Genomic DNA, 13899 nt, shown 5'->3' with positions numbered 1-13899 from the left:
ATCAAAGGGCTGGAGACTAAAACATATGAAGAACAGCTGCAGGACTTGGGTTTGGCTAGTCTAAAGAAAAGAAAAAATAGGGGAGACATGATAGCAGTATTCCAGTATTTGAGAGGCTGGTACAAAGAAGAGGGGGTCACGTAATTCAACAAAGCACAAGAGGGCAGGACAAGAAACAACGGTTGGAAACTGATCAAAGAGAGAAGCAACCTGGAATTAAGGAGAAACTTCCTGACAGTGAGCACAATTAACCAGTGGAATAGCTTGCCACCAGAAATTGTGGGTGCTCCATCACTGGAGATTTTTAAAAAGAGGCTAGACAGTCACTTGCCTGAGAGGGTATAGGTTCTCCTGCTTGAGCAGAGGGCTGGACTAGAAGACCTCCAAGGTCCCTTCCAGCTCTATTCTATTCTTTTGGTGGGAAGACTGTTCAAAGGTAAAATGGCACTGAAAAAATGACTTATGACAATTTTTCACACGAGTGTTGCAGCATCCCCAAGGTCACATGATCAAAATTCAGATGCTTGGCAACCGATTTGTATTTATGATGGTTGCAGTGTCCCAGGGTCAAGTGATCACTTTTTGCAACCTGACAAGCAAAGTCAATAGGGGAGCCAGATTCACTTAACAACCATGTTAGTAACTTAACAGCTGACTTGCTTAACAACTGTGACAAGAAAGGTTGCAAAATGGGACAAAACTCACTTAATAACTGTCTTGCTTAGCAACATAAATTTTGGATTCAAATGTGGTTGTAAGTCGAGGATTATCTGTATTTCTCAGAAGTCTGTATTGCATTTGTAGCTATTTTGCTAATTAAACTGAATCTGTCAATGATAAATGTAAGTCTGTGAATCAGGTACCAATATTGTGTTGCAAGTAAATATTCAGTGGATTTGGAACTACCTTCATCTAGATAAGGCATTACATCTAAATTAGTTTGGCCAAATGAGGGATTCAGTTAGCTAAATATTCTTTCGTATGAATATATATACTGTACCTTGCATCTAGAAATAGGTCAGAGTGAGGTCTTGAATGTGCACTTTGCTTTGATGAAACACTTTTTTGATGCAACTTCACAAAAACAATACCTACTTTAGATGCCATGCTAGGGCTGATGTACCACGTTGAACTGGCCCCTAATTACTGTATATGTTTTCAACTCAGAGCACTTATAAATGCATTTAAATTGGATAACAAATATGATTAAAACAAATCTAAAATGCAATACTAATTTTAAACCAGATTAATATTATTAATTAATTTTAAACACTTGCAACTGCATTTGGTGGGCATGAGACAGAATCTAAGAGAAGTTTAAAAATTGGTCTGAAGTTTGAGTCATTTGCTTTGACCTTGAGTTTGTTAGCCATATGGTCCTCTCAACCTGGTGTCCAGTGACTCCAATTTACCATTACTATAGGATAATATGAGATTGCTGATTAAACATCATGCTATCCTGGTAATAATCACTTTTCTGATTGCTATCAGAAAGACAGAATCTGAAAAACAGTGCTTGTGGCATAAATATAACTAGGAGAGCAACATCCTTCCCTACTGTGTCATTCTGTAGACATTTGCTGGTTTTGCATTGCATGTTTTATTGAATGGATATATCTCTGTTTTATAGCTTCAACACTGTGGCATATGTCCACAGCTCAGAGGTGTGAACTATATGTGCAACTATTTCCTTGACTTGATCTAAAAGATGGACAAACAGTTCCTTAGAAGTAAGATGAACTGCCTCTAGCAAGAACAGATGAATTTAAGCAGCATTCTGGCTTTCTCCCAATAGTAAGATGCTCTTTGTAATGAGGCTATTCTCCTACTCCAAATAATGTGTGGGTCGAATATCTCATTACTGGAGAGTTGAGGGAATCCTACACAAATGGTAAATTACAGATGGGGCAGGCTTTGATGGATCATCAGGATAATCCCTTATTAGCAACAAGCTTAGTGGGGTTGCTGGTAGAACAGCAACACCTCTGAACTGTGGGGCATTTAGCCAAAGATAATTAACTACAGTGCCCAAATTCAGTGTACTGTGTAACAATTTCCTTCCTCTAAACTAAAGAAATGGAGGTCAACCCTGCCCCAAATTGTTTTCCTCAACATACTATTAAATCTCTGCATTAGTTCCTGGGGATAATTAAGCAATTGCAGTCTATCCAGGAATGATCTCAAAAATTCCATTAGCAAGCTAAGGAAGTGTGCCCCTTGCAATAAATCAATGTAAAGAGTATTAGGCTATAATACTGTGAGAATAACTGTGAGAATGTACAAGAGACATTGTTGAAAACTTTAATTTCTCTGAATAACTTAGCTTTTCTTACATTACATTTTGTTAACTCTACTTGGGGTTTGTGATGATGAATATGGCAAGGAGTCTATGCCTAGTTGAATAACAAGCAAGTAGAGTTTGTCATGATTTGGAATTAGCAAAGTTTGGTTATTTTATATACATGATCTCTAATTATATATTCTGAATGTTGAAACTAATTAGAGATCCTGCTTGCTAACTGAAGATGGGGAAATGTAGAGGAATACAAGTCATTATCACTGTTATCATTTCTTTTAGTTTTGTATTGCTTTACAACCCAGATGAACACAAAGTGGTACACAGAAAACGAACAATAGAAAAATCAACACTGAAACAATCTGCCAAAAGCAGTAAAAGAAAAACTGTCAAAAGAAATAACCAGAAAATCAAACCACAACTAGAAGGGGAAGAGGATAGCAATGTTTTTACAAATATAAACAGATACAGAAAATAAATAAATAAATAAGAACTTAGTTTTTCCCAAGATGTCCCAGGAACATCTTGTGGTGATCTTGTGGCTATACCAGGACCACAATTATTTGGGTCAGGGAGGAGAACATCCCAAAGGGTAGGTTTATAAAGAAGTGAATATGCATTAGAGTGGTATTGGGTTTCTAGTTTTGGAATTGGGCATGGGAGAAAAGGGAGATATTTCCTCTCCCCATTTAAAACTTTGATGAAGCTCTTTTAAGATTTATCTTGGACATTACTAACTTAAAAAACAATCATTTTTGATGCTTGCTTTCTATTTCAGGGCCTCTCCTCTTCAAAGCCCTAAATGAGAAGGGCATGGAGAATGAAGGTAGAGTATCTCCTTCCTTCCACCCATTAAGAACATTGGGCTGGTTGCTCTTTTTAAATTAGGCCCTCTGCAGAACAAGTTATTCCTTCCTCTGAGATGAGCAGTTTTGTCCACCCTCCTCTCCACAATAGTTCTCATGTCTGTCTTTCCTAGGATGACTTTTGTAATGGTGAAAAAAAGGAACAACTTTAAAAGGTTGTGTTTATCATATAAGACAAAACAACACCGTGGCATAAGGTTGAAATGCCTCCTAGCAAACTTTGTCATCAAAGCTTAAGGGAGCTCAGTTTACACACAACACTTCCTAGCTCACTAAGGAATGTTCTCTTCACAAGGAAATGGTTCCTTTGAATTTAGCTTTGCCAGAGAATATGGAACAAGATTGCTCCAAACTTTCCAAATATATCTTTTACAGAAGATTTTTTTAAATGTGGAAACAATATAGGATGATTAATGTAGAATACGGGCCAGTATTAAAATAGATTGTACTATGATACTTCATCATACTTTCACCTGCTTAGATCCAGCTGTCTGTTCAGAAAGTGGGTGGTAAGGTAGACAACAAAGAATGAACCTGTGGGAGTTTCTTTTCTGCAATACCTTTTTTTTTTAAAAAAAATTCTCCTTTCTTATTACCTTGAAGTCAAACTATTAAAGGAATGTGATGATCCAATTTAATAATCACCCACCCATGCACCACAGTAAATCTATTATATCTAATCCATAATCCATGCAACTATAATATCTGTGATACCAGTTCAGGCAATAAGTATTGTTTCTGGGACTCAAACTGAAGATTTTGATCCTATTTTGAGAAAAAGATTTTCTCATTCAATCTCCATCTTGTATTGCAAGAATTCTTTTAAACAGTTCTTTTTTTTTAACTAACTGTCCATCAGCAGTCCTTTTGGTCAAAAATCCCAGTTTAGGAAATATGATTGAATACTACCTAGCTTTGTTCAATTATTTAGCAGAATGCACAAAAGTACAACTAAAGTTACAGATCACTTTATTAAAACTATACTGATTGACAGCACAAAAAATCTTGGGTTGAGTGGGATAATTTGGGATTGGTATATTCCAATGATTTTGGTTTTTGAAGAAGAAAATAAAACATTGGATGCATTCTCTTTTATCTTCAGCAGAACCATGAACCCTATTCTATCTAATGTTGAGGTTATGATGCCCAAAAAAAGAGAAAGATATGTAGCATATTGTCAGGATCTATAGCACTTTGCTATGCCCTTCTCCCAGAATTATTTAGACCTGATTTAAATCAATGTATTTATTTTATTCAATTTGTATGACCCTAACACTAGTGACTCAAGACAGCATACCATAGGTTATAAAACATAAAAACCAGGAATTATAACAATTTAAATTACATATATTCAGGGCTTTTTTTCTCATAGAACACCCAGAACGGAGTTCTGACACCTTTTTTGGATGGAACCTTGTAGGGTAGGCAAGGCGGGTTGTATGACATGTGTGAGTTCCGGCACCTTTTTTTTTTTTTTAGAAAAAAAGCACTGCATATATTTATGTAAGTTCCCAAATCATTCAGGCCCAGGATCTGCTGGAAAAAACCCCAAGATTTTAAAGGTTTCCTAACGTTCAGGAGAGTTAAGAGACTGATGGACCTTGGGGGAAAATGTGTGACAAAGAAGACATACCCCTGGGTTCAATAAAGTATAAATTGGTGGTCATGTTAATAGCCAGGTCCTGAACCATGAAGGGTTTTATAAATTGAACTAGCATCTTGAAATCCACAGGTAACTAATACAGCTCACAAAAAACATTGTCAAACATATTCACTGAAGGAACCGCATTCTAGACCAGCTAGTTTTCAGGTGTCAGCAACAGCACTCCTGAGTAGAAATACAGCAATCCAACAGGTGATAACTGAAGGTATGAGTGACTGTGGGAAGGTTCTACCAATCCAGGAAAGGGCAAATGGGAAACATAAAATGAATTTACCATCTTAACCAAAACTGCCTCTTCAAGCAAAGGCCACAAATCTAGGAGGACTCTCAACTGTATACCTGTTCAGCCTGGTTAAATGTAACCCAATTCAGAACTAAAGTTGAAAAATCTCCAGACACAGTAGCTCCCTGAATTCAAACCCACTCAGTCTTTCTGTGGATGAGCCTGAGCCAAATGGTTCATTATATCATGACAATTTTTGAATCAAGATATCTAACTTATCTGCTAACTTATAAAAGAATGCAGAAATCCAGACCATTGCTCCAATGGAATTGAAACTGGCATGATATTGGGACTAGTTTTATTCACAAAGTTGTGGCCATTGCAACATCCCCATGATTTCTAATGCTCCCTGCCAATTTCCTGCAATCAAAGTGAATGGAAAAGTCAGCTGGAACATGGAAGTTGCTCCTGCTCCCATAAATGTTTTGCCCATCCATGGTCATTTTATTTATCTGTTTAGATATTTACTTATAATTGAAGTCTATTTGCTACTACAATTATTTTTCTATTTATGATATATACTCTTGTTTGATGATCACAGAACTCTCTAGGTTTGGGATAAAAAAAATATTGTCAGCCTAAAATTTAATGTTCATTCTGGTCAGATCCCGATGTGTCACAGGATTGTCTACTTTCCTTTTATCTACTGTAGTTTCCCTGTAACCCCATCTTTTGGATACAAACTTGTTATTCCTAATGTCAGAATTGAATCATGTGAAATCATTGTTCATATGCAATTTTAGGTGATATTACTGTGATATCACCTACCATGTTAGGAGTAATGCTAATGAGACAGGACCCTTTCCAATTTTCAGTTATATCATCACACAGCCTTGAACAGAGCAGGAAAATGTTCTAAACTCAAATCTATTCACTTTGTGACCAATTGGTCTGATCTTGCTTGCATTGTAATCATTTTATAATTTGCAGTAAGCACATTGCCCTAAAATCTAAGTTTTCTCACCTCAGAAAAAGAAGGAGAAAGAACTATAGTCAGCAGGCATTACAACAAAGACGGATTGGGTATGTAATGTACACTTTTCTGCCTTCTTTATTGCCCTTACTTCCTCATCTGCAAAAACACCACCATCCTCTCTAAACAACAATAAACAAGTCTGTTTTCCTGGAGTGAAAAGACGGTAATTGGTCAAGCTTACCATCATGTGATGGCCAGGAATGCTTCTACTGAAGAAATAGAAAAAAATCTTCATAGGGTACAACTCAGTATTATATCTTGCATAACAAGATATAATATCAGTATTATATCTTGCATTTATATCTTGCATAGCATTATGTCATAGGACAGATAGTGGGGGTATCATTTGGAACAAAATTTATACTAATCCAAACTAACTAAGAATGTAAGTCCTTCTGAATTCAGTAGAGATTACACCTATTCATGTGCATGAAGAATTTCAGCTATATGAATGAAAACTAGATTCAGAATGATTTCATGATTTAATCATCAACAATTTACAATTATAATCAGGTTATTTAACAATGTGATTGCTTTACCTAAACCACTTTTGCTAAGTTCACCAGTGAGCTTTCTGCTTATATTGACAAACAGATGTCATTTGTGTTCTCTTCCTTGTATTGAATTATCCATAAAATGATATATACTGCATAAGCATTACAGGAAGCACAGAATGTTCAGCTCTAAATGAAAATCCATATTAAATCCCTCCTGACCTCTGTGCTTGTCCACTTTGCAATGTATATAATAATCACTCTCATTAGAACCTGAAAAATGTATTTATCTGGGTATCAATGTTCCTGATTTTTTTTTACTAATCTGAAGGATTGTCCCAATTAATATAAAGTGGCTATTTCAGTAATCAAGAGTCCCCAACACTACCTTCTCAGCAGTGGTGGGATTCAAATATGTGAACAACCAGTTCTCTGTGTGGATGCCACTTCCGGAAGTCCATTCTGGGCCTGGGCAACAAAAAATTAGCTACCGGTTCTGCTGAAGTGGTGCAAACTGGGTGAATCCCACCACTGCTTCTCAGAGAACTGTATTATTCAGCTTATATATTGCAGTTTTATGTGTAGTGAGCCATGATCAGGTTTATCTTAATTAAACTGTTTAGTATGTTGGTTAACATTTCCAAGCTGAGACCCTTCAGATATGTGGGCTGCCTGAGATTCAAGGAAATTGAGGTCCCATACATTTGGACAACATCAAGTTGGGTACATAATGAGGTCATAGTTAGCAGGTTAGAGTTTTGCCACTCTATTAAACAGAATTGAAGAAGCCTTTGGAATCTTCCATTTCACAACAGAACATAAGACGGAGACTTGTGGAGTTGGTTGTTTATGAAGAAATATGAAATGTTTTGTACAAAACATGGAGTATTAAGTCATCTTCCTTTCATAATACTAATAATGGTGATAGGGATTCTTTAGAACGGTTGTAAATCAGGCAAGTCAACCTAGTGGATGAGAAGTCACTTCTATTACAAAAGACTATATACAAATAAACTTTATTGCATATATTAACTCATATTATGAATTACTATTTAAAGTGACTCCATAGTATATTTCCTATACAGTCTTAAGCTTCTTAAAGTGCTTTCTCATAGAATCTCCAGCTAGACTGGAGGAAATGTGAAGAGCGATTTGAGTTTAGAGTCTTTGCACTGCAGAAGTAGCACAAGCCTGACCACTTCCATAATCACTGAAGCTTTATCTGATCATTCCCAAGAGAATGCAGTCAATCTAGTGAGATTCTTGTAACATAGATGACCAACAATAAAGCTTCTGTTTGAAGCTATTCACAAATGGTTCTGGTTGCTTGTGCCTGGAATTTGTATATGTTATACCACCACATAAAGAATGAAAGACATGAAGGGTATGCTGGGATTTAAAGGTTCAAGTGGAAGGGTATAGGAAGAGGTTTGGGGGGAAGTGCATTATATGTTCAGCAGAATGTCCTAAAGCTAAATAGCATGATGATCATCATCATAGGGGTTGGCATGGAATAGAGGTCCAGAGGAACTCATGTACAATATATTAAACAGAGGGAGATCTGAGGAGATCAGTTGGGGGAGGGATACTGGGAAGAAGGGGAAGAGACCATTTGGGAAGGATTGGTATAGTGACAGACAGAAATAAAATGGGAGGCAATGGATACACTTTGGAGGGATAGAAAAACAGGAAATTTACATCAGTTCTTTTCCAGGCATTCTGCCTCAACTCAAGGAACTAAATGCTGAGTTATTGGGAATCTTGCCTGTAGGCTGCTGCAACTGCTCTAAGACTATACTCCTCCATGGCCTAATCATGGAGGAGAGAATAGACTTGGCTTTTATAACTGTGACAGGAGCAAGAGTGAAAGTGTGAGGCTGCTGATATTTGCTTTCCTAGGGTTTGCATATTACAGAAACCATGACTCTAGAGACATGGGGTGGCGGTGGCAATGATCTTCCTAGAGAAGTTAATATTGGCTATATCTTCAGGTGGCTGGATATGAAATTCTGTGTGTGAAGTTGGGCTCTAGGGATAACCTGAAGATACAACTAGTTACTGCCAATCCTACTGTTGGGCAGTGTCCTTATCTGAGCTGTTTGAACACATTGCTGAGCTGGTGACAGATTGCCCTTGTTTATTGGTGTGGGGGAATTATAACCTTCATGCCTTGGGAGTGGATTCAGGCTTGCTCAGGAATTCATGGTTGCTATAACAACTATGGTTTTGCTCTGGGTCATCCCAACCATGATTTATGTTAGGAGCTTAAATTTGGACTAGCCTTTGCCTTCAAGTTAGAAGCTGAATTGTGTAACTATGTAAAATATGACCAATCTATGTACAAAGAATTATATGTCTTGCAATTACATTTATTTTGTACCTGTCACAAATATATTACATATATTGCATCATTATGAGTGGCAGTTTAAAATAGACGTTTTCATACATAGCCATTCTGGAAATTTATATAGATATAAGTTCATTTATATTATCAGTTTTGCAGCTTGTGGGAGGGGACAATAATAAAACACCTCTTAATAAAAGACAGTTGCTATCTAAAAGATAATTTATTTATTACATTTGTATACCTGATAACCAATCATGAAACAGAAAAGTTCAGTAAAATTACAGCATATCCAGGCACCTCTGGATGCCTTAAAAAATAAGGCACATACTTGCATACAGTCAATCTATCTTAACAATGTAGGAAGAAATGTCATATATTACTATGAGTAATATAGATGTAACCATGGGGATAATAATATTCCTACAAGTATCAGAAGAAAATAGTTTCAGTGACTCAAAACATGACTTGCCTGTTCTGGAGATTAAAGTAATTCAAGAAGGTCACCTGGATGCTTTTTTTATTATATTTGATCTCAGGCATCTGTTGCACATATGTAAATCATTATTTGTTGTTACAGTTACTGAGTGATGACTTTACATATCTTCAAATGCCTTTTGGAGGAGGCAAAAGTGCACTTTTGGTTTTTCTAGGTTTCTTTCCCGAGTCTGTTTCTTTCTTAATATCGCCAGTATCAAAAGATCAGGCTATTGATGGCTACTAATTTTAATGGTAGTAAAGAACCTCTTAAATAGCAGGCAAGTACTAAAGGATGGAAATAATCAATGCTTCCTGATTACATCTGGCTGACCATGTGGGGCATAGAAAATCAAGCAAGGTTTTTCTTTTCTTTTGTGTCCTTATGCTCTTCTGCAAAGAATGTAGCATTACTGGATCCTGCTTCTGCACAATGTCCTGCTTTCTGCAGTAATGTAAGAAAAAAGGTACCATACCTGATTAATTTTGGGATACTTACCGTGATCCCAGTTTTCATTTATTTATTCAATTTCTAGAGCCACCCAGGGATGTATATAGGTGTATATGGGTGCATATACAATATGTGGGTGTCTGTACAATAAAGCCAAGAAATGGTGCTTTCAACACTTTCAGAGTTCCAGGCTCTGGTACACAGCCAAGTTTTTAAAACTTTATGAAAGGCCAGCAGGATTGAGGCCATTTTAATCTGCAAGGGGAGAATATTCCACATAGCGGGGCCTACTGAAGAAAAGCTGCCTGCCTGCCTTCTGGTCTTCACCAGCTGACTCTCTAGCTGATGGGATCAGTACCCCCAATCTGCTAGATTGAATTTGATGGGTAGAGACTCTTGGAAAAAGATAGTCCCTTACTTAACCCAGTTGCAAGCCATGTAAGGCTTTAAAGGTGATAACCAACACCTTGAATTGCACCTGGAACATATTAGTAGCCAATGCAGCTCATGCAGTAGAGTTGTTACAAGTATTATATATCTAACACATTTATTATCCACACAGTCATATTCTGTATCACTTGAAGTTTTTGAATGCTCTTCAAGAGCAGCACCATGTGGAGTGCATTGCAGTAATCTAGATGAAAAGTACAACAGCATGAGTGATGATGAGCAGGGCTTCTAGCCCAGGAATGGGAGTAGAACACCACCCAAAGGTGAGCAAAGGCTCTCCTAGCAAAGGCTGCCACATGCTCTTTAAGCAGGAGCTGTGAGCCTAGGAAGACCCCCAACCCCCCCCCCCCCGGTTGCTCACTGGATCTGTCTGGGGCAGAGCCATCTTATCCAGATAGAAGAACCTTGTCTCCAGAGTTGTATGATAATGTATGCAATGCATAATGAAAGTATCTGAATATGTGCTTCATAATATTCACAGGATATTTTTCATGGTAAGATGAAAGAATTCCTGCTAGAAATAAAAATTACCCTGTTTCACAATTTAGGCTTATCTTTTGAGAAGTGATCTGTTTTGAATTTTTGTTTACTGTATGTAAGTGCTTCAGAAGCTAACCAAGTAATCTGATAATTAGCCATTCAAATAAACACAATACTGTTTTGCATAGGGGCTATATTTATTTATATGCAGTTAATAAGTGAGTCTCCTTTGGACTTGAATAAATTGCATTGCTAGATAATTTGAGATAGGGAAAAATGGAATTGCGCTGGAATATACATTAGTTTCCATTAAAAAAAAATCAGCAAAGTGGTAAGTTTAAAAAATATTGGGACTTTACTCTTGGGAAGCAACAAAAAGCTACAAAATACTAGAAGAGCACATCTGAAGGGAATTTTCAGAGGAGACACGCTTTTTACAAAGATGAACTATAGCTTTATTAAATTGACCTTCATGATCTCATAAAATACCATTCACTTTATACTAATGTGGGTACTATTTTTGTTGTCTTTTCCCTTTGCTTTATATTCATGTACTGTTTGAATTCACTTTTGACTGTGCTGGGTCTCTGCACCTATGAACCAACTGAACATTGATGTCTGTAGATTTGGAGACAGTTAACAAAGGAAGTCTAGACATTATCTAAAAGACTTATTTTACATGTTTTATGCAATAGACCTTCTATTTTGACTGTTATTCTTATAGCTTTCCTCACTTTTTTCCCCCTGTCTCTCAGTTTAGTCTGCTCTTCTTTCTGGCTCTGATCTGTCCAATGCAGATACTTACTTACCTGACATGCTTGTTCTCCAAAATGGAGCATCTCTTGGAGAGGCTTTGTGTATGTTGAAAAAGTGAAAATGGTGGCTGCAAGTTCAATTAATCCTATTCTATTTTATGAGTGTTGCATTTAAGCTCCATGAAAAGGAGAAGATCTATTGTGTGGTTGTGGCCACCATCTGACTTTGTTAATCCTCCCTCCCCAGAAATGACCTTCTTAGAAATGACCTACAGACTGTTAATTGACCTACAGACCTACAGACTGTTAATAGAATTACCGTAAGTAATAGTTCAAAAGGGCAGTGATATAAAAAAAGGATTTATTTCGACTAAAGGAGGGGTTTGTGGGAAGAATTTTTATAAAAGAATATTTTCAATATAAGAATTAAAACCACAAAGAGAGAAGAACGTAAGAATTTCGACATATTTCGATAAACGATAATTGAACAAATAACAAAGACACCATGTAGGGAAACCTTCATCCTAATATGAAAAAAAATGACAATACAAGATGGATGCTCCCGTATCATCCTTGGCAACTCTGCCATCATCAGCCAATTACTGTCTACAAAACATAACTCTCCAATTGTAGTCTTGCAAATTAATGAGGCTCCTGTTATTTATGAATGTTAAAAGGCAATCAACATATGTCAATTGCACAGTGATGTCTCTACTCAATCTACTCACAGTATTCAAGGCAAGTACACTTTCTGGAAGTGTGTATGTTTCCCTTAAGCAAAGTAATATTGTGTGTTCTGGATCACAAATTGCAAATACAATCATGGAATAACTGAAAAAGAAAACCACTTCTTAAAGTAGTTTCAAATTGGCCCTTTTATTTATAATTTTGCAATGAAAAGTTTTGTAAAGTTGTCAAAAAATATTTTGGCAAGAGTGAAAAGTCAATATTGTTTAGACAAAGCCACATACAGCACATGATTCATAAAGTTTGAAGTACCACTGTTATGTCTACTTCACCAGATCCTGTCTTCCATCTCACATCCTCTTTTGCTTTTTTCAACTTACTCTTTCTACTTTTCCTCTCAGTAGGAACTGAAGCTGGTTTAGAGAAAGAAAAAGAACTAAAGTATTGGGGATGGGGAGAACTAACATAAATGAACTTTTTCCTTCATTCTCCAAAATTACTTATCAGAAAGTCCTTTTTATCCAATATAGGTAAAACACTTTGAATCAATTTAAATGCCTCTATTGTGATTGGGTAATGTGTTTGTGTATCATTACCCAACTAAACACCACGTTTGCCCAATTTTGGGTAATTTGCCCAGGTTTGGGAAGCACTGTCTTAGAGGATGAGAATCTTAGAAAATTGGAATGCTCCTGGACCTGATATAAAAACCTATACTATGTACTGGACTGGATTGTACTTTACTAGAAGCCAATAGGCCACTAGTCATGTCAATTGCCTCTTGATTGGACCAGTACAACATATTCTGTGGAACTGCCACCCAAACCACTTAGAAAATTCAAGCAAGGCAAATGTATTCCTAGAATTTTGATTAGGAGAAAGTAATATAAACATTATGGGCAGGTTGGTTTGATTATGAAGAAATAGGATATTTGGAGCTTAGTCCCGTTTATCTTCAGTTTGCTCTCTAAGGTGGGTCATTTATTTTAATTTGGGCCAATAATCTGCTTCTAACAAGACCAATACATTTTAGAATGCTTAGAAGCATAGTAACAAAGCACTTGAAACTGGTTTCAAGAGGTCTTTTGTCTTTGATATAAGAATTCCACATTTTTTTTATTAATGGTAGAAGAACTTCCATCATATGAGCAAAGTTGGAGCAGGGATAAGAAGGTTCATATGACTATGGACTTTTCCAACTGTGACAATACAGGTGAAAAAGTGCAGAAAGTTGGGATAATCTCTAGGCGCAGGCAGGATGCTTATATTTTATGGAGGCTAATCTTGTAGCCAAGGAATCCTATATGCACAAAAACATGATCTGTCAAGATGTGGAAAGAAGGTTAAAGATAAGGTTATAAAAAGTCTCAGCCTATATAAACCAGTTTCCTCTTTTGCAAGACGTCTTAGGGCGATTATCTTTATATCTCATCTTCCCCAGGTATGTATTGACACATTGATTATAAGACAGCCAAGGTGAGACTTCCGGTGGCAGGCGCCTTCGCTGGACGCAGCTGTTTGCTGCTCCCGCCTGTTTCTGCGTTAAAGCCGTTTTGACAGCCTGCATCAGCTGTCAAACGGCTTGATACCTCTCCCCTGGGCATAGGGGGAGAGGTGAGCTGCCCGAGGTAGGAGTTGAGTTCCCGAGTCGTCCCTTGTGGACGATGTAGGTGAGAA

Source organism: Protobothrops mucrosquamatus, unplaced genomic scaffold (genome assembly GCF_001527695.2).
Source record: "Protobothrops mucrosquamatus isolate PMUCROS unplaced genomic scaffold, P.Mucros_1.0 scaffold110, whole genome shotgun sequence".
NCBI classification, from domain to species: Eukaryota; Metazoa; Chordata; class Lepidosauria; order Squamata; family Viperidae; genus Protobothrops; species Protobothrops mucrosquamatus.
This window is presented reverse-complemented; position numbering follows the sequence as displayed.